Below are 26,027 nucleotides of genomic sequence, written 5' to 3' on the forward strand. Positions count from 1 at the left end.
AGTAGGGTAAGCAGCACCCAAATTAATATACCATATATAAGTATACTATTTACAAGAGCATAATATACAGTAAGTAATATTTTTATGCTTACAATGTATAATAATTGAACAAATTTATATAATAATTTTCATATAGAAGTATCTTAAGTTTGACAACCCAACTGTCTTTACTGTGATTCAGGTTGCATATTTGACAGGCACTCTTCCCAGTTAAATATGTATAAGGACAAAACAGCGCATGAACAAAAACCGCACGAGGACAAAAACAACGCATGCAAATACCGCGTGAGCGAAAACAGCCCATGGACAAAACCCATTTTACACTAAGCTCGCTCGCGCTCGAGCTCATTATTTTCAACTGGGCTCGTACTCACTCGGGCTAGCAATCACTTACCTCAATTCGGCTCGCACTTCCGACCATTTCCCTCGACGGTTCTCGCAATCACTCGCGCTTGCGAATACTTGGTATTGCGCTCACCTCTCTCGACTGGGCTCACTATTCTTAACTGGGTTCGCGCTCACTCGGGCTCACTTCTCTCAACTGAGCTCGCACTCACTCGGGCTCGCACTCATTTCTATCAACATGGCTCGAGCTCACGATCAGTTCCCTCAACTGGGCTCGTGATCACTTCCCCAAACTGGGCTCGCGCTCACTCAGGCTCACGCTAAATTCCCTCAACTGGGCGCACGGGATCACTTCTGACAACTTAGCTCGAGCTCAGTCGGGCTCATGATCACTTCCAGAAATTGGCTCGCGCTCACCCGGGCTCTCATTCAATTATCCCGAATGGGCACGCCCTCAATAATCCTAAGTGACCTCGCGTTCACTCGGACTCGCGCTCACTTCTCTCAACTGCACTTAAGCTCACTGAAGCTCGCGATCACTTCTCACAACTGGGCTCACACTCATTCGCTGTCGCATTCACTTCTCTCGACTGGGCTCACGCTCACTCGGACTCGCGCTTACTTATATCATTGAGGCTCGGACTCACTCTAGTTCATGCTCAATTATTCAGCCGGAGCACGATTGAGCGTGAGTGTCGAGCTCACTAGTTTGGACCAGAGCTCTGTAAACCCAGCCCCGAAGACAACCCAGCCCGCCCAGATGGATCTATATTATGTGCCCGGTCCGGCCCGAACGTCGAGCCGGGCAGAAACGGGCCGGACCCTAAACTGGCCGGGCACAAAGTCAATCCTTCAATATGCAATGGAAAATGAGAAATGTGTCGTCATAATATTGCAATGTCTTTTTGTCCTGCTCGAATAGGAAAATCGTGTGAAAGGTTTGTTTTCTATATGTCTATTCAGTCTGTCTATTTGTGTCTGTGCTTGCTCCGTCCACCCATGTTTATTATAGAAAATACAGTTCATGGACTTAAAAGTCTTATTCTGCACTCATTAGTGCATTATGAGTAACAGAGAAGATATGTAAAACTGCTAACAAACTATATGTAATACTAATACTACAACTACTACTGCTAATACTACTATTACTATTACAATTACGAATGCTAGTGCTAATTCCACTATTGCTGCCACTGCTACTACTATTACTACTACTACTATTACTACTACCACTATTGCTATTACTCTTTACAATACTAATACGACAGCAAATACCACTACTGCTATTACTAGTAATACGAATGAAAATGAAATCATTGAGTTTTACGTCCCACAGTTATGCCAGCTGGGATAGAGGAGACGGTTATTATGAGAAATAAATGAACTGGTGGAATGAATAAAGTGGGAGGAAACGGGAGAACGCCGAGAAAACCCACCACACGATGTTTGTCCACCACAAAGTTCACTTGGCGAGAGCTGGGATCGAAACAGGGACCCCATGCACCAGAGGTGAATGCTCAACCACTGAGCAACCATTTCAGGAACACCTAATCGACCCGGCGTCTTGGTGATTTATTTGATCATTATATTCAGTTATGTTTGTAGTATCATACTATAAAGAATACAGGAACATGTAACAACATTTGGAATTTGCCTTGATAATTGAACATTAGTACAAATTGCATTAATCTTAGGAGCACGCCAGTTCACGGTTTTGACCTCCGTGGTCTAATAGTAGAGTACCAAATTCTACTTAGTAGGTCAATTACTTGACTTTATTGTATGTTCTTTAGGTAGCTACGGCTCAGGTCGTATGGATGATGATGGGATGAATTTGTGGAATGAATACAGTGGGAGGAATCGGGACTCCCACGCACACGGTGTTTGTCCATCACAAAGCTCACATAGCACGAGCTGGGATTGATCCGATGACCTCTAGCACCAGATGTGAGTGCTTTACCTACTGAGCCACCGTTGTCCCTCGTAGATCAAGAATCGGTACACATTCTACGCAGCCCTGCCATAATAACTAGCATTTCTCCGTTTTGTATGTACTTAGAAAGTAAATTCGGTATCACCAGAGCTGTCAACTCTGACACCAAGTCGTAGCAGTTGTAGTAGTATTAGGAGTGGTTTGTAGTAGTATTAGCAGAAGTAGTAGTAGTAGAAGAAGAAGTAGTAGTAATAGTAGTAGTATTACAGTACTTTGCAGTCTTGAATAAAGGGTCAGTTTCCCCAACACGATTAACATAGGCTGACAACATTAGTTTCCGATCCGTCTTTCAGAGTGTTTGGGCCGGGCCGACCAGGAAATACATGTGCCCGGTTCGGCCCTATAGCATTTCTGTCCGACCCGGAATGTGCCCGGCCCGGTTCGGCCCGGTCCAGTTTGATATTACTTGAAACAATTTGCTATTTCCTGAAACGGGCAGGGCCGGGCCGGGTCAAACGGGCGCGCCCGGCCCGTGTAGGGTTCTGCTTGTATGTGCAGTGTTTCCAACCATGTATCAAGGTCTCATTGTTTCCCAAATAGAATTGCTGCTGTACTGCGAACCAAAACTAGGCACATGAAATTTTAAGTAGGTGGTCATAATGTTCTGGCTAGTCACTATCTATTCGTAGATGGTTGAGTTTTTTTTATAATCTTGAGCATTGAAAGGCAAGAAAGTCACAATGTTGATATTGACAAAGTAATCAACTAATACCTCTTCCAAGTGGTTTGTCGATTTGGAAAATTGTGAGGAGGTTCCAGAAATTTTGATGGGTTTTGATATATTACTTGTGAACATTTTATTCTAATTTATTTAGGAAAAATCTGTTTCTGTTGATATTTTCTTAGTTCAATGTATAATTGCTTAATAATAATAAATTATTATACGCATTTTTTCCATAGTATGAACAAGTAGTGACTGACTACATGGAGCATCATAAGTCAAAACTGTATTTTCTATAAATTCTGGGTGTCTTCATGACCTTGGAAGGAGAGTCTCTTTTAATATTTTAGTTGGGAGATCCATGCGCCCTTAGTTAGGCTACTGTAAATATGTAAAAATATCATTAACATACGTAAAAATATGTGAACATATTTTCAAGTGTATTTTATTTCTGCTTCATTTACTCAATGAAATATATATATATATATATATATATATATATATATATATATATATATATATATATATATATATATATATATATATCATTTATTTATGTTCCAGTTGCTTATTCTAGGTTGCTCTGAAAAAATTATGCATAACTGCAAAATTATTATCACTAACTTGCCACAGACAGTTCAAATTTTCACAAGGAACAAATGAAAATGTATTTCAAGAAAATACAAATCACATAATAATAATAATAATAATAATAATAATAATAATAATAATAATAATAATAATAATAATAATAATAATAATAATAATAATAATAAAACCCTCAGTTACTGCTCTGAGGAATTTATCTAAGAAATGTGAAGGTATCTACCCTGGGCTCAACAAGACACCATCCCAGCATTTGCCTTAAGTAAGACCAAGGATAATCAGGGGGGAAAACATCAGTTAAGACGACATAAAATGATATTTCATTGCAAAGTTGTGCAGAATTTTTATATATTGAACTCTATTTGTTTTTGCCTTAAATAAACATGCAAAATGAAATTTCCGTAGGTATAAATTATTAGAAAGGCATATTGTTTCCCTTCTGCTGTACTTTTATTTGGAGTCTCGTAGTTAGTTAATTAGAAATTATGTAGGTGCGTCAGCAAAAAATATGTACAGTAGACGGAAAATATGTAACAGACTTCAAAATATGTAAAAATATGTAACGCGATTTTGATATATACACTGAGAAAAATCCATTATCCGGACAGCGGTATATTGTACAAATACAAGGATTCGTTATGTTTACTAAGGAAATCTGTACGGAGCGTACTTTATCCATATGCTACACAGGTACTGCCTTTTACCCGCTTAGATATTACATCATGTCGCTGCAGGATGTCTGACTTCTAACAATCTTCTGTATTTTACATACATATACGTATGTTAAATACTTCAGCTATATGTTATATACGTCCATCTGTGTGTGAGATCCAGGCCGCCTATAGACACCTCTTTCTTTCGCCATGGCTGACATTGAACTACCGTCTTTTGCTTGCGAAACGAGGTTGTTTACAAACGGAAAAGAAGAGAGGAAGGAAAAATGCTTGGGTAAGTACACTAGTTAACTATTACTTTAGTTAAATATTCCATTAATTATATATTCTTTTAGTGTAACTTGCTTTAATATAGTACTAAGTAAGTAATGTAGTTTACGAATACAATTCTTACTATTGTAAAACTCGTTAATGATTGAGGACAATGGAATGGGTGAATCTGAATTTTGAGAAATCTTTGAATATTAATGTTTTGAAACATTTTACATTTCAAGGTAGCAAAATGAATGTTATGTGTTTATTCATTCCGTTTTATATGTGACGATTTATTACTTGGTGCAGATTTACTACAGGGCTGCTTAACATAATTGCTAATAAACCGTTTTCAGCGCGAAAATTCCCTTGTGTAGTGAAGATTTAGGATTTAGATTTCTGGGCTTTCGGCATCAATGGCCTTGTTAGCCCGTCGCATATGAGGGATGACTTCCCTCGGTGATCACACTATCCGGGGAAAGGAAGGGAAGAATGGATTGGGGAAAAATGGGGCCGCGGTGGCTCAGTGGTAGAGCGTTCACCTCTGGTGCTTGGGGTCCCGGGTTCGATCCCAGCTCCCGCCAAGTGAACTTTGTGGTGGACAAACACCGTGTGCGTGGGTTTTTTCGGGGTTCTCCCGTTTCCTCCCACTTTCTTCATTCCACCATTTCATACATTACTCATCATCACCGTCTCCTTTAGCCTAACCGGCATAACCGTGGGACGTAAAACTCAAAGATTTCATTTTCATTTTTGGATTTCGGAAGGGAGAAAACGGCTTGGGACCTATATGTTAGGTACCACTCCGGCATTTGCCTGCTGTGAATGAGGAAAAGCCAAGGAAACCTCATTCAGGATGGCTGGACTTAAAATCTTTTGATACTTTTTCGACCGAGTTCCCCCACCGGGATCGAACCCGGGACCGTTCGCACCGAAGGCGAGAGCGTTAGCGAATACGCTACGCGGGGCCACTAGTGTAGTTTAGAAAACTCATTTTTACTAGGATATTTGCAAGATTTTTTTTTCTTTTAGTTTAACGCCCCATGATTGTACATCAATGTAAGAGAGAAGGTGACGATGAGATACATGATAATGGTGGAATCAAGAAAATGTAAGGAAACTGGAAAGTCTTAAGAATAACCACAACTACAGTGTTCACCAAAAGCCTATTTGTCGGGAGCAGGAATCGAACCAGGGACCTACCGCATCAGAGGTAAGCGCTCTCAGAGCTTTCTTTTGTTTAAAGAACTTGTTTACAATGATATATATATATATATATAACGAAGATATTGACATATTTTACAGCCTCACTGAAATTAAAAAAAAAAGTAGTCAGGGAGAGCTTACTTGTCAGGTTTTTATTTTTTAATTTAATTTATTTTTATTTATTTATTTTTGCTTTGTTATGTTCCCTAGTTAATTAATGTTTGGGTTACTGAAAATTAAAACCTTTTTAGTATTATTGTTATGTCATCACTTTGGAACCAAAACGTTAGATTTTTTTCTTGTGTTTTCATATAGGAAGTTGGTGAGTTTGTGCCCTAGCACTGGTTTGGTTTCTAGAACGTAATTGAAGGTCATGTTGAGTTGAGTCTTGGTGGGTTTGAGTTCGTGAAGTGTCAGGCACTGCTTGTGCCCCTGTCTTCTGTTTGTGATGTTTCCTGGCTTTGGGCTGTGACGTATTTATGTTGAGGAGTACCAACGAAGGCCGCGTGATATACAGGTAGCTACAACACAGCTTCAACAGTTAACGAGTGCCATGTCTTTGAATTTCAGCTTTCGTTACGGCGTGATAATGCAGTATAGTGCTAGATTGAAATTCTATGGGTGGTAAAAACGGTATGGTAAGAAATACAACGTAATTGTTATTAGTTTAATTAGTGTTTCTTCATAGTATTGTTTCACTATTTCTAGAAGGAATTAAGTATTAACGAAGTAATGAATAAGCAAAAGCACACATTGATTGACGTTTACTATTTCTCATACTCCATTGAGAATGTTTTGATCCTCAGTTGCGCAAACATCCAGTGTGCGTTTATTTTCTTTCTTTTTTGGGGGGTTTACACTGCCTCACAGATGAGCTCTTTCGTGGCTAAGTGGTTAATGAACACGCCTTTGGCGTGGGACACCCGGGTTCGATTCCCGGCCGGGGGCCGCGGTGGCTCAGTGGTAGAGCGTTCACCTCTGGTGCTTGGGGTCCCGGATTCGATCCTAGCCCCGCCAAGTGAACCTTGTGGTGGACAAACACCGTGTGCGTGGGTTTTCTCGGGGTTCTCCCATTTCCTCCCACTTACTTCATTCCACCATTTAATTCATTGCTCATCATCAGCGTCTCCCTTAGCCTAACTGGCATAACTGTGGGACGTAAAACTCAAAGGTTTCATTTCATTTTTTCTTAATCTCTTGCACCGACCGACCGATCTCGATCAAATTTCCAACGTAGATGCGCTTCTGGCCTGGGAGTGTTTTTAGCTATTTACTTTGACAGTAGAACTTAGGGGAGGGGGAGGAGGGGGACAGAAAAAATAAATGACTTAATTTACTTTGAAGTGTAAAAGTGCGAGCGTTTTCTTCTCTCTCTCTCTCTCTCTCTCTCTCTCTCTCTCTGTCTCTCTCTCTCTCTCTTCACTCCTCCAGTCTCCTCTCACTTTTAGGGCCGCGGTGGCTCAGTGGTAGAGCGTTCACCTCTGGTGCTTGGGGTCACGGATTCGATCCTAGCCCCGCCAAGTGAACCTTGTGGTGGACAAACACCGTGTGCGTGGGTTTTCTCGGGGTTCTCCCATTTCCTCCCACTTACTTCATTCCACCATTTCATTCATTTCTCATAATCACCGTCTCCTTTAGCCTAACCGGCATAACCGTGGGACGTAAAACTCAAAGATTTCATTTCATTTTTTCCTCTCACTTTGATTTCATGATTTCGCACTCTGATGAAAAGTATTAAATACCGCCAGGAAAAGTACTAATATATAACCTCTCTTTTAGGCGCCCCTCCAACCACGCGCCCGGGACACGTGCTTTGCTTGCTTGCCCATAGCTGCGGCCCTGTGAGCTACATAAGTAACATACAATGCTTACGTAATACTTTGGGTCATAAGTACTATTAAGAAAGGAAGAATTGCATTTTTTTAACTTTGGGAAAGGAGCTACTATGGGATTAAAGTTAAGGTAGGAAAGGCAACACATTCCAGTCTATGCTTTCACCCAGCAGACATATTGTTTGGAACCAAAAAAATGTGACTTTTGGAATCTTGTACTTAGGTTCACAGCGGAAGCGACGAAATAACTTGAATCATCCATTGTAGCTCTCCCCGCAACCAGTTTCTAAAATGTTGGCAATAAGTTTGCGAAACGAGAGGTGACGACTCCAATTTTGGGTGAAAAGTCGCTATAAGAAATAATCGAGAAATTAATTGTCTATAAGCATTGTAAAAGTTGTAGATGTAAACTAAACAATATGTTCTACTCACTGGCGCAAATCCCGGGGGGGGGGGATGACGGATACATGTCCCCTCCAATCTTGGAACTGATGGGGACTTCTCCCAAATAATCCGATTTGAAATGTGTTTTTTGGGAGAAATTTGATGATTTTTGTCCGATTGCTACAAAGGAACGTGAGATGTCCCCCAGAATAAGCCTCAAATCTGCAGCCTCCTAACGCTAAAGACAACTCTGATCCTCCACAACATTGTTTTTCAACTTCATAAGTATTTTGGACATCGCCAAAAAAAGTATGGTAACGGTCTTACCCTCCCCCCCCCCCCAATGTTGAAGACAGATTTGCGCCGCTGGTTCTATTCACATCTTTGTAAACAGGGCGCAACCAATCCTTTAATTCAGGGATCATTTCAGGTTGTTTCGGGTACTTTTGTTCATGTTGTGGTCAAAATAGTTCCTAAATAATTAACACTACAGTACTTACGTTAAGCAATTTTTTGTAAAAGAAAAAGTGCAGAATAATTAAAAGACCCCAGAGGACAAATATAACAAACACCTTCTTCGCCTTTTTTCACGCATCTATAGCTAATCTTGTTGCTATCGGTAATGATGTATTACGTGTGTCTCTCAACGGAAACTCTGGGGGGCACGGTGGCTCAGTGGTAGAGCGTTCACCTCTGGTGCTTGGGGTCCCGGGTTCGATCCCAGCCCCCGCCAAGTGAACTTTGTGGTGGGCAAACACCGTGCTCGTGGGTTTTCTCGGGGTACTCCCGTTTCCTCCCACTTTCTTCATTCCACCATTTCACTCATCTCTCATTATCACCGTCTCCTTTAGCCTAACCGGCATAACCGTGGGACGTAAAACTCAAAGATTTCATTTCATTTTCAACGGAAACTCTGCGAACTAAAGGACATCAAGTTTGTAGTTATTCTTCGTTAGAGGGCAAGGGTAACATAACAATGCAGGATTGTGGAGTAGTGAGTACGCTGTATTTCCAAACTCTTCATCACTTGCGCTGATTAAAACAAACAAACAGAAAAAAATAACGTAAAAACTGTTTTGAACTAATAATGCTTCTCTACAGATGAACATTTTGTTTGCAGCAAAAAGTCGCTAAATGTGTAAGTAGGTAAATCGTTATTTAAAAATCACCCAAAAAAGTCTCCAATCGGAATTTTTTTTTTTTTTTGTCGTTATCGTAGGGCGACCATACGTCCCGTTTTGACCGGGACAGTCCCGTTTTAGGGGCGTGTCGCGGCCGTCCCGTCAGTAGATGGAAAAAAGTAGTATTCGTCCCGTTTTATGTAAATGAAAGAAGTAAATAACAAACCCAGTACCTTTACTCCTTTTAAAAGTATTAATAATAACAAAGCGGCAAAAATTGAACTGAAAATCCCTATATTAAAAATACTCTATAGTTCGCAGTACTGCTCGAAAGGCAGCAGAGGTTTTAGCAGTTGGTTGTGTGTTAAACAAACTTCAACGTGTCTTTCCTTTTTCATAAGTACCCGCTCTGTAACGAAGAGAGAGAGGGGGAACTCTGATATCAAGGCACTGATAAGAACAAAGGTAGATCTAAAAGTCTAGTGTTGCAAGAACCTGTCCCGTTTTTAACTGAAAATTTTATGGTCACCCTGCGCTATCGTTGAGGTCGAATTCCCCTTATTTAGCGACTTTACCCAAAATTGGCAACATTGACCCCCACCGAACAACACCCCGTCATCTTGAGCCTAGCCAGCATAATAGTGGGACGTAAAACTTAAAGATTTCATTTCGAACAACACTCCCAGAAACCTACTGTTATACTATTCTCAAACCACCCTTTCGTACAGTTCTCCCTATTCGAAAAAAAAAAAATTGTAAATAGCAGTGTTCATACATAAATATGGAACTCAATTTCCCTGAATTTTCCAGGTTTTCCAGGTATTAATTTTGCAATTTCCAGGTCTAGTGGAAGAAACTAATAGTACGAGAACACATAAATTTTAAGAATACTATATTTATATATTTGAGAATGGCCACCCTTCTCCCCAATGAACGATTGCAATTAAATATTGAGTCACAAGAAAATAAATAATTAAAATAAATAAAATTTAAGTTGAAAAATATTAAGTTGAGAAGCCTACTAAGGGAATTATATAATACTTTTGTTCCATACTTGAATACATTCAAAATATACAAAAAAATATTGGCTTGGGGAAGAAAAAAGGGCCCGCGAGATTTTAACTGATTCTTGTAGTACTCGACGACAGAAATAGATTACTGAAAGAATTTTCAAAATCGGCACAGGCAAACATGAAGAAAATCGCATTTTCAGGTACCGGTTCAAAATGAGAAGAAAAAAGGACCGCGAGATTTTAACTGATTCTTGTAGTACTCGACGAGAGAAATCGATTAGTGAAGGAATGTTCAAAATCGGCGCAGGCAAGCATGAAAAAAAATCCCACTTTCATGTACCGGTTCAAAATGGGGAAGAAAAAAGGGCCCGCGAGATTTTAACTGATTCTTGTAGTACTCGACGACAGAAATAGATTACTGAAAGAATTTTCAAAATCGGCACAGGCAAACATGAAGAAAATCGCATTTTCAGGTACCGGTTCAAAATGGGAAGAAAAAAGGGCCCGCGAGATTTTAACTGATTCTTGTAGTACTCGTCGAGAGAAATCGACTAGTGAAGGAATTTTCAAAATCGGCGCAGGCAAGCATGAAGAAAATTGCATTTTCATGTACCGGTTCAAAATGGGAAGAAAAAAGGACCGCGAGATTTTAACTGATTCTTGTAGTACTCGACGAGAGAAATCGATTAGTGAAGGAATGTTCAAAATCGGCGCAGGCAAGCATGAAGAAAATCGCATTTTCATGTACCGGTTCAAAATGGGGAAGAAAAAAGGGCCCGCGAGATTTTAACTGATTCTTGTAGTACTCGAAGACAGAAATAGATTACTGAAAGAATTTTCAAAATCGGCACAGGCAAACATGAAGAAAATCGCATTTTCAGGTACCGGTTCAAAATGGGAAGAAAAAAGGACCGCGAGATTTTAACTGATTCTTGTAGTACTCGTCGAGAGAAATCGACTAGTGAAGGAATTTTCAAAATCGGCGCAGGCAAGCATGAAAAAAAATCGCACTTTCATGTACCGGTTCAAAATGGGGAAGAATAAAGGGCCCGCGAGATTTTAACTGGTTTTTGTAGTACTCAACGGGAGAAATCGATTAGTGAAGGAATGTTCAAAATCGGCGCAGGCAAGCATGAAGAAAATCGCATTTTCATGTACCGGTTCAAAATGGGGAAGAAAAAAGGGCCCGCGAGATTTTAACTGATTCTTGTAGTACTCGAAGACAGAAATAGATTACTGAAAGAATTTTCAAAATCGGCACAGGCAAACATGAAGAAAATCGCATTTTCAGGTACCGGTTCAAAATGGGAAGAAAAAAGGACCGCGAGATTTTAACTGATTCTTGTAGTACTCGTCGAGAGAAATCGACTAGTGAAGGAATTTTCAAAATCGGCGCAGGCAAGCATGAAAAAAAATCGCACTTTCATGTACCGGTTCAAAATGGGGAAGAATAAAGGGCCCGCGAGATTTTAACTGGTTCTTGTAGTACTCAACGGGAGAAATCGATTAGTGAAGGAATTTTCAAAATCGGCGCAGGCAAACATGGAGTAAATGGCATTTTCATGTACCGGTTCAAAATGGGGAAGGAACAAGGTCCCGCGAGTTTGAACCGCTACGATGTATGTTTACGAATGTGCCCGTCTTCTCAAATTTAGTTAATTACTGTGACACTGAAACATGTGACACAGAGTCACATTGTGGATGACTCTGCAATCGGCAACCACTGCACATATACTCCTCCCGCCCCACAGTTTGATTATTTCGATCCATTCCTCACGTGCTAACGGCATGGTTCAACATCTGCAAGAAAGAGGTAAATGTAACGTTCAATTGGCAATAGCTTTTCACCAAATTAAGCTGCATGAAATCTGATTGCATATTTGACATACTGAGAAAATTCTAGCCCGTGGCCATATGTATCACATATCCCACCAGTTCATAAAAATTTTGAACACAAAATTACGGTCGTCCGTGTGACGTACTCCCAAAAGGCCTAATGTGTATCACCCACCTCACATTCAATGAAACCACATCCGTGTAGAATTAAGAAAGGAACCTCTTATGATGTATACAGGATGTCTCAAACGTTCCCTGACATAGGGTAACTCTGTTATTATCAGAGTTACGACAAAATGTAAGAGGAAAAACATCTCGAAATATGACGTTTTCAATCTAAAGTGAACACTTTTTTAAAAAATCGGACAAGATGAATGTGCTGTATACTCTTTATGCACCCAATTTTAAATGAAAATGCAACGTTGTCATTTACCTGGACCCACGACATAAGTGAATGAAGTTACTGTTTGAAACGGGGGCTGGCCATCGACATGTTAGCGTAAAAGACAGTAACTTCACTCACTTCTGTTGTGGGTCCAGGTAAATGGCAACGTTGCATTTTCATTTCACATTGGGCGCATAGAGAGTGTACAGCGCAAACGGGTCATCCGATTTTAAAAATTCCTTCACTTTAGATTGAAAACATCATAATTGGATATGCTTTTCCCTCCTACATTCTGTTGTAACTCTGATAATAACAGAGTTACCCTATGTCAGGGGACTTTTGAGACACCCTGTATACCTTATTTAATGTATGTTTGATGTCACTATAACTGTAGTATAATTTAGTTTGTTTAAATTTACAATTTAATACAAGTAGATTCGGATTTACATGCGTAGGATTTTGTATGCATCTAACTAATGAATTCTTTTATTTTTATGCTTAACTTAGTGACTTGGCTTTGGACTGCAACTGATTATTGTAACCCATTATTGCTTGAGAAGAAACAAGATATCCGAATCTTCATTTGGAGAAATCAAAGGTCTATTGGAAAGCTGGGGATTACAATCATTAATTTCTACATTTCAAGGTGCGTAGTAAATTATATATTGTGTTTATTGTTAAATTACTATTATTGGGTTTAGAATCAATGAAGCACTTCATGATATTTTATGGGGATCAAGATGGGTGCCGGATAGATAAGTATTTGAGCGTCAGGCTCTTATTTCTTTTCAATTTAATATTTAATCAATGATTATTTTTCTCCCTCATTATTCCACCAAATCGTATTCCAAGATCATATATCCATTTTTGTTCGATATATCCATATTTTTGATCTCTTTCATATTTCTATATTTTCGATTTTTGATATTGTTTATATTTCGATATTGCTGTATTTTTCGATATTTCGAACAAGTTTCGATAGTTTGTCGACATCGATTATCTATATCTAAATTCGGATATCCCAAAGCCCTATCGAGCACCCTCCGAAATGAAGTTTTTGGCTATGGACCTGATTAGGGATGCGCACGAGACAAGACGAGACAATTTTTGTTACGAAATTCGAGACAAGATAGAGCTTTTCCAATAGAAACGGATCCAGTTTTCGAGACGAGACAACTTTCGCGGCACCTTTTCGAGAGGAGACAACCTCAAATCTTTTCTCTTGCGCATCCCTAGACTTGATCATGAGTTATCAAAAAAAAAAAAATGTTAATGAGAAATAACATGTAAATACAATATAGGTAGCTAAAACATTTTTGTTTTCATTCTTCAGTAATGCATTGTTATTAATCTCAGGGGGGGCGGTGGCTCAGTGGTAGAGCGTTCACCTCCGGTGCTTGGGGTCCCTGGTTCGATCCCAACTCGCGCCGTGTGGACTTTGTGGTGGACAAACACCTTGCTCGTGGGTTTTCTCGGGGTTCTCCCGTTTCCTCCCACTTTGTTCATTCCACCATTTCACTCATTTCTCATTATCACCGTCTCCTTATCCTAACCGGCATAACCGTGGGACGTTAAACTTAAAGATTTCATTTTTTATTAATCTCAGCATTTTATAGTGTATTCTTAAGCTTAAGGTGATGTATAATTAAATTTTGAATTCAGTTAACTTATTTTGTTTCTCAGATTGTTTTTAAAATGTATGTACAATTGTTTATGTTCATTCTCGAGAGTTTAAAGTGACGTATAGTTATTAAACATAGTATTTAATATTGTACTCTTAACGTGGAAGTGATATACAGTTAACTTTTGAATTCAGTTAACATTTTTCTTTCTGAAATTGCTTTAAAAAGTATGTAAAAACGTTTTTATTTTCTTTCTTGAGTGCTAAAAGTGATGCAAAGTTATTAAGCTTACTACTTTATATTGTATTCTCAACCCTAAACTGATACACAGTGCGTTTTTGAATAAATTGTCAAGTTATTTGAGTGATGAACACTGGTAGAAAATCCTGACTACTACTGGAACATTTTGATTTTAAGGTGACGACTACTGGTGCAAGGATTTTAAAATATTGTTTTTCCTTCAAGGGCTACTCCTTTTTGAATTCTGACTACATGGTCACTATAGGAAGGATCAGTGAGTCTTTCCAACTATGGTACAGCTCCGACAGATTCACGATGCTCAGAGAAGAGACAAAATAGTATGTTTTCAAACTTAAAGTGAGAACCACTGGCGTTTTTACCTTGCTATGCAAAAGTAAGTGAGTACTCCAATGGGGTTCCAATGCGGTACCTAATTTCTGCATTTTAGATATATGGAAATACATGTCTCTAAAATGTAAAGAACTGATTTTTTTAGGGGGGGGGAATAAACTATAGGTATGTGGGGCTTGCATACTTGACGCTACAATTCGGAAATTGAATTAAAATATGACTAACGGCTATCAAGATGTTGTCAAATAAAGGGAGGACCAACACAGTTAAGGGGTTTTCGTGTTAGATGCTAAAATTTCCGAAATCGGTCATGGAAAGTTAATAAACACCAGTAGCAATTTCATCTTAAAGTAATTAGATATCTTCATGGGGTGTTAGAACATCATGGAGTCTACCAAAATTAAATTTTAAAAGCTTTTGAAAATATAATCTGACATTTGTAAACAGTATTTGAAATATGTATTTACCCAAAACTTCCAGCTAGTACATCTAACATCTGGAGAAACACTGTGAAATAAAAGCTTGAAATTTCGGAAACAATTATTGGTCGCAACAAAATTAAATAAGATGGTACTTCTATGGGTTAAATCAGTACCTCAGTACAATTTCGATCGAAAGATTAGTTCAGTCCTAGGTTTTCTTCAGGCAATTCCAATGGTTCATCGAGCTGTACAAAAGAATGAAAATTCGCTGTCAATATCTAAGATAGTAACCAAGATAAAAGGAATTATATATTTTATGGCGTAAAAATAGAGATCTTTATATATTTGTACTTTTGGGTCTTTCCTATAAGAAAAAAAAATCAGAAAACTACTGTATATACCTTAATAGACAATTCAATGGGCGGGGACACAGTAGCTTAGTGGTAGGGTGTTTAACTAATCTTTTTTTTTTTTTTTTTTGCAGAAACTATTGGAGTATTCACTTAACCCGTAGAGATACGATCATACTTAACTCCCTATTTAATTTTAAAATTAAATAAAAGGAAATATTTCAGTGTAGCGACCCACGATTATGCATTTTAGTCTCAGGGAGATTATGATTAAAGCAAGTGAATGTTGTTGACAGAATTGATGGAATGCAAAGGTGGGAGGAGAGTACCCCGAGAAAACCCACGAATACGATGTCCACTACAAACTGACTTGGCCGTGGATCGAACCAAGAACCCAATACATCAGAGGTAAGCACTCTACCACTAAGCCACTGTGCCCCCGCCCATTTAATTGTCTATTAAGGTATATACGGTTGTTTTCTGAAATTTCTTCTTCTTACAGCAAATACTCAAAAGTACAAATCCATGTGGGTCTCTATTTTTACGACGTCATAAAATACATAATTCCTTATATCTCGCTTGCTATATTAGATATTGACAAAAAATGTTCACTTTATTTCAGAGCCCGATGAACGCTTGGAATTGTCCAAAGAAAATTTAGAGCTGAATTAATCTTTCGATCGAAATTGTACTGACGAGTCTGAGGTTCTCACTTAACCCATATAAGTACCATCTTATTTAACTTTTGTTAGGATCAATAATTGTTTTCTGAAATTTCAAGATCTAATACGCTTTTATTGTATGGTGTCTCTCTAGCTGCTAGATGTACTAGCTGGAACTTTTAGGTAAATACATATTTCTAATACTCTTTACAAATGTCAAAATATATTTTACAAAACTTTTAAAATTTAATCTTGGTAGACCCCATGATGTTCTTAAACTCCATGGAAATACCTAATTATTTTAAGATGAAATTGCTACTGATGCTTATTAACTTTACATGACCGGTTTCGGAAATTTTACCACCTAACACGAAAACCCCATAACTATATGGATCCTCCCTTTATTTGACAATATCTTGATAGTCATATTTTAATTAATTTTCTAAATTGTACTGTCTAATATGCAAGCTCCACGTACCTATGGTGTCGCTTTTTATTTCACCATATTTCGGTAACTGTTAGGCGTACCGACTTGCGGTTTCGGTAAACACACACCTCTAACGTTCTTTAAAACGTTATTAAGACATATTTTAGAATATTTAGAAATGAGAGTTCTGGGAATATCATGGTACCCGAAAACCCCCATCAGGGCGTGTGTGTAGTGTATTTAATTGAAACTACTTTTGAGGTTGTTGTAAGCCCTCGTAATTACGTTTCCGAAACTGCACCATCTAGTACGCAAACTCCACAGTTCTGTAGTGTCGCTCTTTATTTTCCCATATCTCGATATCCATAAGGCTTACCGAGTTGAGGTTTTCGGTAAACAGATGTCAGTTCCTTACATTTTAGAGACATATTTTCATATATCTAAAAAATACAGACATTAGGTACCCCATGGTAGCCCGAACACCATTGAGGTACCCACTTACTTTTGAATGGTAATACATTTTGAGTTGTTGTTCAGCATCAATAAACACTTCATAGTTTTTCTACGTGCAACCCAAAAGTCCATACCTGACCGAACATATTTTGTCCATTTAATCTCAAAAATGTTAAGATACTTTGTATTGTTAAGTACAACCAAATTAAGCACACTGAATATAACATTTTAAATATTTTCTGATTTTTGTTGCAGGTATTTCGTGCATCAAACCAGAATTCTGCTTGAAAGACAGTCAAAAGAAGCAGTGTAGGTTGTGGCTAAAAGTACGCCCTTTCTGAAGACAGACTCAGTTGTACTTACATTATTTTGTACGAATATATAACCCTAATAAAGATACTGTACTACAAATTATTTCTTTCTTCCATAAATTATAATAAAATATTATCTCTGTTTAAAGAAAATGATAGTTAATGTTAAGTCATTTTAATTCTTTTTCTCTGTAATAAGAACATTATCCCTAGCAATATTTTTTATCTTTGTGCTATTGCGATTGGATGAAGTAAAATTCTATACGAAGCACTATTATTTCAGACATGCATTAATAACTAATGTATTGTTCTGTATGTAAGACAATGTGTATACTGAACATGTCTAGCGAAGGTGTTGTTTTAATACAGAATCTATAACTCAGCTTTTCAGTAGTCAACTTTATTGGGAATCCGAAGAACGAAGTTAAAAAAAAAAAAAAAAAATGTTGGACTTACCAGCGTGTGTGTGTTCGAATTCTGGACTAATCCAAATTATCCAGAGAAATCATTATATATTTCTTTGTTGCTATTTCAGATGTATCCTTTATCCAAGTCGTATGAAACGGAGACTTCATACATCGCTATACTTTGTATGAACTATGTTCCGTATTTACTTAATCACTTTGTAACTTTCTCTAGTGTTGACAAGGCCGCAGGTGTCAATCGAATAGTTTAGTGTTTCACTCATGTCACCTTGTGACTAAGGTACGTCCTGTTGGTATATATATGGTACTGGGTTCAATTAGCGATAAAATACATTTTTAGCGTTAAACAAATGCAAAAATCTACACGAAATGAGATACCGTGATCTCTGACTTACGGATAACACCAAGCAACTAATGGTACTGAGTGTGATTGAGTTTACTAATTACTATTTGGCTAAAATCAGTGTTCCTTTATCTATAGTTCTTTTCGTGCTTTGAATTGCAAAGTTTGAAATAACCGTTTTAAATTATTGTGTATATATATCTTCCGAGTAATTCTGAGAATCATTGCTCTTTCTTTAAGCAATGTATGAGACTGTTAAATTGCTCTTTCCTTAAAATGTTGCACTAAGAAGGATGCATCCAGGAAAGTCCAAATTTGCAGAATGTCTATAGCAGGGAAGAATAAATATGTTTAGTCGATGGCTGCACAACGCCTCCGCTGTCACCACGTTGTCACACAGCGAATACAGCGAACGTTTAAGAGTATTCTGCACTTACTATTAGGTATCGGCCTGGGAACTTTGGCGCATCTACCCAGTCTCCTTCTTGGTGTTTCATTTTTAATGGCGAGTACTGAGTAGGAATAATATTGTAAGCGAATGCGTTTCCGGCTGACACCACACTTTTAATTATTGCGACATTTAAAAAAAAATACCTGTTAATTAAAATGTACAGAGAAGTTATTTCTGGAAAATTCTATTCAGGCCTCTTGTGGTAACAACTGCACTTTAGTAGAAGATACTATTAAGGAAAAGAATGAGGTAAAATAATCTTTATATCGTACAAGCAATGGATGATAACAGCTTAATAAATGATTGTACGTAAATCTTGTTTGAGTTTGAATATAGGATTGTATAAGGCTGTGCATTTTGCATTATTATTGAGGTGCTGCAACTAACTAACTGCAAACCATATGATAAATTCTTACAGTAATATATCACATATTGATTTACTCTGTATGGAAACGAAAATAGTTTAATATATGGTTAACCTCCTTTGTGCCAGGGGCGGATCCAGAGGGGGGCGATCGGGGCGATCGCCCCCCCCCCCCACAAGAGGAAACTTTCTTATTTTATATATAAATAAACCCATCCATAACAAGTTTGGAGCTCTTAAAAGTAGCAGTATTACCGCCGACCGCCCCCCCCCCAGAAGTCCGTCCTGGATCCGCCCCTGCTTTGTGCCCATAATTTTAAAATTAACGTTTGTCACTTTTCAACACTTGACTTTGCAGTAGCTTTCCAACGAATTAGCAGGAAGCCCAAACTTATAGGACACCCTGCAGGTAAATACATTTCTTTGGACAGTTTCACTGCTCCAAACTAAGATTTGAAAAGTGTAGTATTGTTAATTTTATTATTATTGGCACAAAGGAGATCAACCATATTTTAAGCTATTTTTGTTTTCATACAGAGTAAAACAATATTTGACAACATTACAGTAAGAATGTATCATGCACTTTGCAGTATGTTGCAGCACTTTAATAATGGTGCACTATACGTACACTCTAGATCCTGCATATGTCCGATCCATACATTACAAGAAGGCAATACGTATTCGATAAAGGTAAAATCTGTATATTTCATATGGACAACCTATTAGCTATATACATCCAATCTATACATTACATATGGCCAACCTGTACGCGACATACGTATAATCTATATGCTGCATGCAGACAGTCTGTAAGCTACATATATGCACTCTGTATGGTGCATACGGATATTCTGTATGCTGTATCTGGACAAGCTGTGTGCGACATAAGGAAAATTTGTATAATACATACGTACAATACGTATACTGTATCTAGTCGTACGTATGGGGCACAAGTACAATATAGATGCTGTCTCGGGGTTGAACGCAAGAAACATACGTACAGAACGTATATTGCATACTTCTTGAAATCATGCTCCGTCCTGATAGTCAGTGTATGTCGTCATTATTAACCCACATGCTACATACGACCCTGACGTCACAAAGCTAGATATCACCTCCGTATATACTTGTTACTGCAGATGACGTCACACGAATGACGTCATTGCACTTATGCAGACAGTACGTATAATACATACTTTTTCAGCTATACGTTTGCTGCAGGATGTTATATACGGTTGTACGTTAAGTCCAGAAACTACAGGAATTACGAATGTAACCTACGTTTTTAAGTATGCCACCTACAATTTTTTTTCTCAGTGTATGGTTCCTCACATCGTAATTTTCCAGCATTTCTGATTTTCAGCAACGTACATACAAAGAAAAATGTAAGAACATAAAAATACGTGACTTAGTTATAAGCTATCCTTAATACTCGTGAATCTGTTTTATTTCAAACAGAAATTCGGTCCTCATCTAGAGTACGTTTGTTTTTACTTTGTGCGCTTCCCGCGTAAAGGACGGATCTGTCTGCAATGTCTTGCTGCCACGCCAGGGTTGAGTCGAGAGTTATAATACGCTAGGAAATAGCAAAACGCCACTCCTCTCACAAATCACGGTAACACATTTCTCCAATTGTGGCAACTAAACATTCCGAATACACATGGCTGGATTAACCCATCTGGAGGTCCGGGGCTAGAAAAAATGTGACCTCTGCTGACGTCACCTAATAGATACATTTCTGTGAAAGTCCAGTAGGAAAGTTAAGGGAATATGTTTCATATTTGTGGTCATATTTTGTCTTGTGATGATGATTGTATATTGTATAATTCTTGATCTGATGATGATTGTATCTTGATCAGAGTGCAGGCTCGGGGCTACAGACAGCCCCTCTAAGACCCCCCATTAATCATACTCTGCAAATACGCACCAAATAGCAATGACTTCATTTCACGGGCTGGCTGAAAACTAACGTCACCTACACGACAAAACCAATAAGACGTCTATTGGATTAAAACGTTCAGGTGAGTGCTAGCAGGAAATACTTTATAAGCCAATCAAATGCATTGGCGGGAAGTGTGTCAAACGTACTCTAAACTCCTTCTGCCATTGTCCTATCTCTCAGCACTTGTGCATATTATGGCAATGCGCTGTTTGTCAAGGGATGCTTCTTCCTCCAGGGCGTGGTTGCGACCAATATTTTAAAAAAGCTTAGCATAGAACAAAATTGCTTTCAATTACATTTGAATGCGACCATGGTAGACAATTACGATATGAAAAAGAAAGATTTTTGTGTTTTGTAACAAGAAACATCTTCCCTAGAATTGTAAAGGTCAAGTAAGCCAATATGTTTATTAAATATCACGTGACATGGACAGATTAAATAAAATCATTATTTCACACTAGTACGTAAAAGCACAAATGACAAAGAAGATTTCACAGAACAAATTTACAAAACCTGGATAAGCGCAAAGAAACTTAATTGATACACAGGGCTATTTAAATGATCTTCACGATTTCAAAGGTTAATAACTCAACTTTGTTTAGTCACAATGACATGCAGCTTATGTTAAATTAGAGAAAACTCAAGATTATTTTTTTTTATGAACACATGCGTGTTACACAATGCTGGTGAGAAACGTATTATCATTATTGGTTTGTTTCATCATATCTTTACAAAATTCTACACGGCGATAAAAGACATCTTCATTCAGTTGGTGTATCACATGAATTTTGTATGGGTAGAACTTCTTTAACATTCTTCTCGCAGACATGGACTAATGTCATATTGTTCTGCAACTTTATGAATGCTAAGTTAAGTATTTTCAGCAAATGACTGCAACATCAAGCTGTTTGTCGCCAATTTCGGTCGACCAGGAATGTTACAATCCTTTATAGTTACCGTTTTCTCGACGCGTCTTACGATACACTAGACAGCAGGTCTCGAAATGGGATTGTGTAGAACGCGAATTTTTTCGTTAAATATTACCCTTACTTCAGCACATGATCTTTGGTTATTGCTCATCCTCGTATCATCAAGAGCGTTAGAACTTTACTTTGAGAGCAGTTGAAACACAGTGGAAATACAGCTTGAGTGTTGAGAGGTTCTCTGTAATAATTCCTACTGCTATCAATATCTAATAATGGCTTTTACGTTGCTGGACCGTAATTTACAATCAACCATAAGTATTTACAGAACATGACATAGGGGTGACGCATATGTGTCTTCTGGTCAAATGTTATTTGTTACACTAAATTTATTAGAGCCCATTTGCTCTCTTAGATCTACCAATCAACTTTACATGTTAATATTTACTTCCACTTCTCAAATAGAATTATATGTAGTTTCAAATCAAATCGTAATTATGCACATCTACATAACCATAACAACAAAATAAATGATATCCTTTTACACTTTAATAGATCCACCGATCAACCTAAAGTGTTCTCTTTTAATTTTATATCTCAGGTAAAATCATATGGTCTCTATTCAAATCAAATCGTATGATACATATCTACATAAACACGGCAAAAATGAATAACTTAATTCTCTTTTGACACTATGCCCGATTATTAATTGAAACTTCATGACCCAACGGAGAGCTAAAGTAAATCAACTTTCATAGTGTCCATAAGCTCACAGAAAAAATATCAGTTCTTGGAGAATATTATTATCACAAACTTGTGTTCTAACTAGTGGTGGGCACAAAAAACCGGTTTTTCGGTTTTTAGAAAAAACGAAACCGGTTTTTGAAAATTTTCCGATGAATCTTCAAAACCGGTTTGGTTTTTCACCGAAACCGGTTATCGGTTTTCTCCAAAACCGGTTCGGTTTTTTACCTGGTCCGGTTTCGGTTTTCTTCAAAACCGATTCCGGTTTTTTTTTTCAAGATTTGTTCTATTTCTGAGCAGAATGGTGTTTCGTTGTTCTCCGGAAACCGAATCCATTTCCACAGAAATAGTCTTATGTGTTTTCGAAAAGTTTTCACCGAAACCAGTTTCGGTGAAAAACCGTACCGGTTTTTAGAGAAAACCGAAATGTCGGTTTTTCGGGTTTCAGTTTTTATAGAAACCGGTTTTCGGTTTTTATATAAACCGGTTTTGCCCATCCCTAGTTCTAACTTTGTTTGCAAGTCTTAGCAACAACATTACACAGCATGTGCAGTTCTTGAACCAGCTTTTCATTTATCAACCTCAGGTACAACGATATTATTATTTTTGCAATTTATGTGTTATCTAGGAGGACAACGAAAAAATACTTAAACGAAAAGTTGCGTATTTTCGGTCGCAGTATCCGAACCTGCATTAATGGAGAGGAGATGAAGAAGAAGATGGAATTTTTTGGAGTTTTGGGAAGACGAAGATAACTTCATTTTATGTTAGTTGAATAGATCTTTTAAAATGATTGGACACGTACTTAAATTGCAAGTTTATTTCTCGAGGTATTTAGAGTATCACTAGCCTTGGGTGACGTACAAACGTACGATGATATTGAATTATTTTTGCTACGACTCCAGCTAGTAGAATAACGCAAATATACTTCAACTAAAAGTTCTTTATTTTCGATCGCAGAATCAGAATCTGCAATAAAAATAGGGGGTTTCCATTTAAAACTTTCAAGTTGGCTTGTTGTTCACAGAATTTTATAGGCCCCTGACATTCTTAGCTAACTAGATTAGTTCCATTTTTTGTTATCTCGGAAATATTTGAGATCGCAAAGTTAGGGGACGTACGTACGATGATATCCTTTTTTGCGATTACAGCGCCATCTATTAGAATAACGAAAATGTGCTTCAAGTAAAAGTTGCTTAGTTTTGATTATAGAATCAGAATCTTCAATAAAAATAAGGGTTTCCATTTGAAATTTTCGAGTTGGCCCCTGGGGCCCTATGATGGGATCTTTAGGGGCACTTGTAGTTTATAGACCCCTGACATGTGTAAATTCTTACGTAATTAGATTTGTTACATTTTTTGTTATTCCGGAAATATTTGAGGTCGCAGAGTTAAGGGACGTACTTACGATGATATTTATTTTTTTACGATTACAGTGCCATCTGTTAGAATAACGAAAAAGTGCTTCAAGTAAAAGTTGCTTAATTTTGATTGTAAAATCATAATCTGCAACAAAAATAGGTGGTTTCCGTTTGGAATTTTCGAGTTGGCCCTTGGGGACCTATGATGGGACCCCTGGAGGCACTTTCTGTTTACAGAATTTTATAGGCCTTGACATGTGTACATTCTTGCCTAACCAGATTTGTCAATTTTTTTGTTATTTCGGAAATATCTGAGGTCGCAAAGTTAGGTGAGACACCCTGTATATATATATATATATATATATATATATATATATATATATATATATATATATATATATATATATATATATATATATATATAAGTTTTCAAGTTGTCAAGGGGTAAAAAACGCTCCGATTGCCTCATAGATAGATAGATAGTTGCTAGATTTAATTGTATCCTTTGCTTGCTTCCTACCTGTTATAATGCCACAGTTCGAATATTTCCTTATTTAAAGATTTATCATATAGTACATACTCATATAAAATATAGTTGCTGCTTACTACGATGATAGTTCAATTATTACACACTATTTTAGATCACTTAAATACACTATATTTTCAAAATAGTTAATAACTAGCATCAATTACCCGCTTCGCTGGGTCATTAAGAAAAACTATTTATATTTTTCGTTACTCAGTCACTTTTTACTATTACTAAACGCTCTTTGATAGTGGTCATTTTCGATGATTTTTATATATCCCCCCTCCCCTCCCACAATTTCCGGGGTTGAATTTGGATTTAAGAGACATAAGAAGTGACATTGTTTATCTCAGCGACTTCAAAAACTATAGATTCGACACTAATATCAGTCATTTTCGATCATTTGTAAATGTCTTTTCCCCTCCTTTAAGTTACATCGTCAAAATGATATGACAAAAATCATCTCATGTTCGAACTTCATCTAGGTTAAAAATTTGATCGAGATCGGTCCTGTGGTTTGAGAGTTATTAAGTTTTATTTATTTTTATATATATATCTCCCTCCTACTTCCTCCCCTACGTTCTATCGTCAAAGTAAATAAATAAATACCATTCCAAGCCCGAACCTCATCTATGTTGAAAATTTGATCGAGATCGGTCAAGTAGTTCAAGAGTGAAGTCAGAAAGACAGTCACTTTCATTTATATTTTTTTTTTACATATATATCTCCCCCTCCTCATTCCCTACGTTGCACCATTAAATTTAAATGATAAAAATTATCCAAAGCCCGAACGTGATGTTGAAAATTTGATCGAGATCGGTTGGGCAATTCAAGTGTCAAGTTTTGTTTGTGTTTATATATTCGAGGAAGGTTCAGTAATTATTGTCCCCGGCAAAAATACTTAAGCTGGGATGGATGATGGGGGATATTGTAGCCTAATGTCTTAGATGCCTATATGCTAAATTTCAGAACCATAGCTGCTATATTAATAATCTTTTTGTCGTTTCAGGTGTGAGAGGTGGCACCTAGTTTGAAAAAATGGAGAAAACCGGAAAACGAGCTGTCATCAAGTACCTCCAGAAAAAGGGATTAAGCCCAAAGGAGATTCATGAAGACATGATCAATGTGTTGCGTGATGGGGCTCCTTCCTACCAAGTGGTAAAGAACTGGTGCCCCAACTTCCGTTGCGGCAGGGAAAGCTACCAACAGGCCCCTGGTGCTGGTCCTCCAACAACAGCATGCATCCCAGAAAACATTGATGCTGTGCATGATATGATTATAGCAGACAGACGAATCACGGTGCAACAGTTAGCAGACATCATGCACATCTCTGTAGGCTCAGCGGAAACCATTGTGCATGAACACTTGGGATTCAGAAAGGTGTCAGCGCGATGGGCACCCAAAATGTTATCTCGTGAACATCAGAAAGACAGAGTTCGATGTTCAAGGGCTGGTTTGGAGGTTATGGGTCAAACCTGAAAGAGTTCTGTGATAGATTTGTGACAGTGGATGAGACGTGGCTCCACCACTATGATTCCGAGTCCAAACGACAGAGCATGGAGTGGCGGCACAGCAGTTCGGCTCACCCACGCAAGTTCAAGGTGCAAGCATCAGCACGCAAGGTTATGGCCACATTTTTTGGTGAAGATTGGACACACTATCACGGGGGCCTATTATACAGCCCTAATCCCTAAGTTACGCGAAACAATCAAGGAAAAACGGCGCGGGATGTTGCAGCGAACAGTGCTGTTCCACCAAGATAATGCTCCAGCCCACGAAAGCCATCTTACTGGTGCCGCAAT

At 37.9% G+C, this 26,027-nt stretch overlaps 1 long non-coding RNA gene across 1 annotated transcript; it reads left to right on the top strand.

The window, feature by feature from the left end:
* The first annotated feature begins 6,092 nt into the window (after positions 1-6,092).
* On the top strand, positions 6,093-17,313 carry LOC145680366 (uncharacterized). Its single transcript, XR_014130641.1, has 3 exons — positions 6,093-6,254; positions 12,816-12,954; positions 17,091-17,313. It is a non-coding gene; the product is annotated as an uncharacterized LOC145680366 (long non-coding RNA).
* The last annotated feature ends 8,714 nt before the right edge of the window (positions 17,314-26,027 follow it).

This window comes from Thermobia domestica, chromosome 3 (genome assembly GCF_964235325.1).
Source record: "Thermobia domestica chromosome 3, izTheDome1.hap1.1, whole genome shotgun sequence".
Classification (NCBI taxonomy): Eukaryota; Metazoa; Arthropoda; class Insecta; order Zygentoma; family Lepismatidae; genus Thermobia; species Thermobia domestica.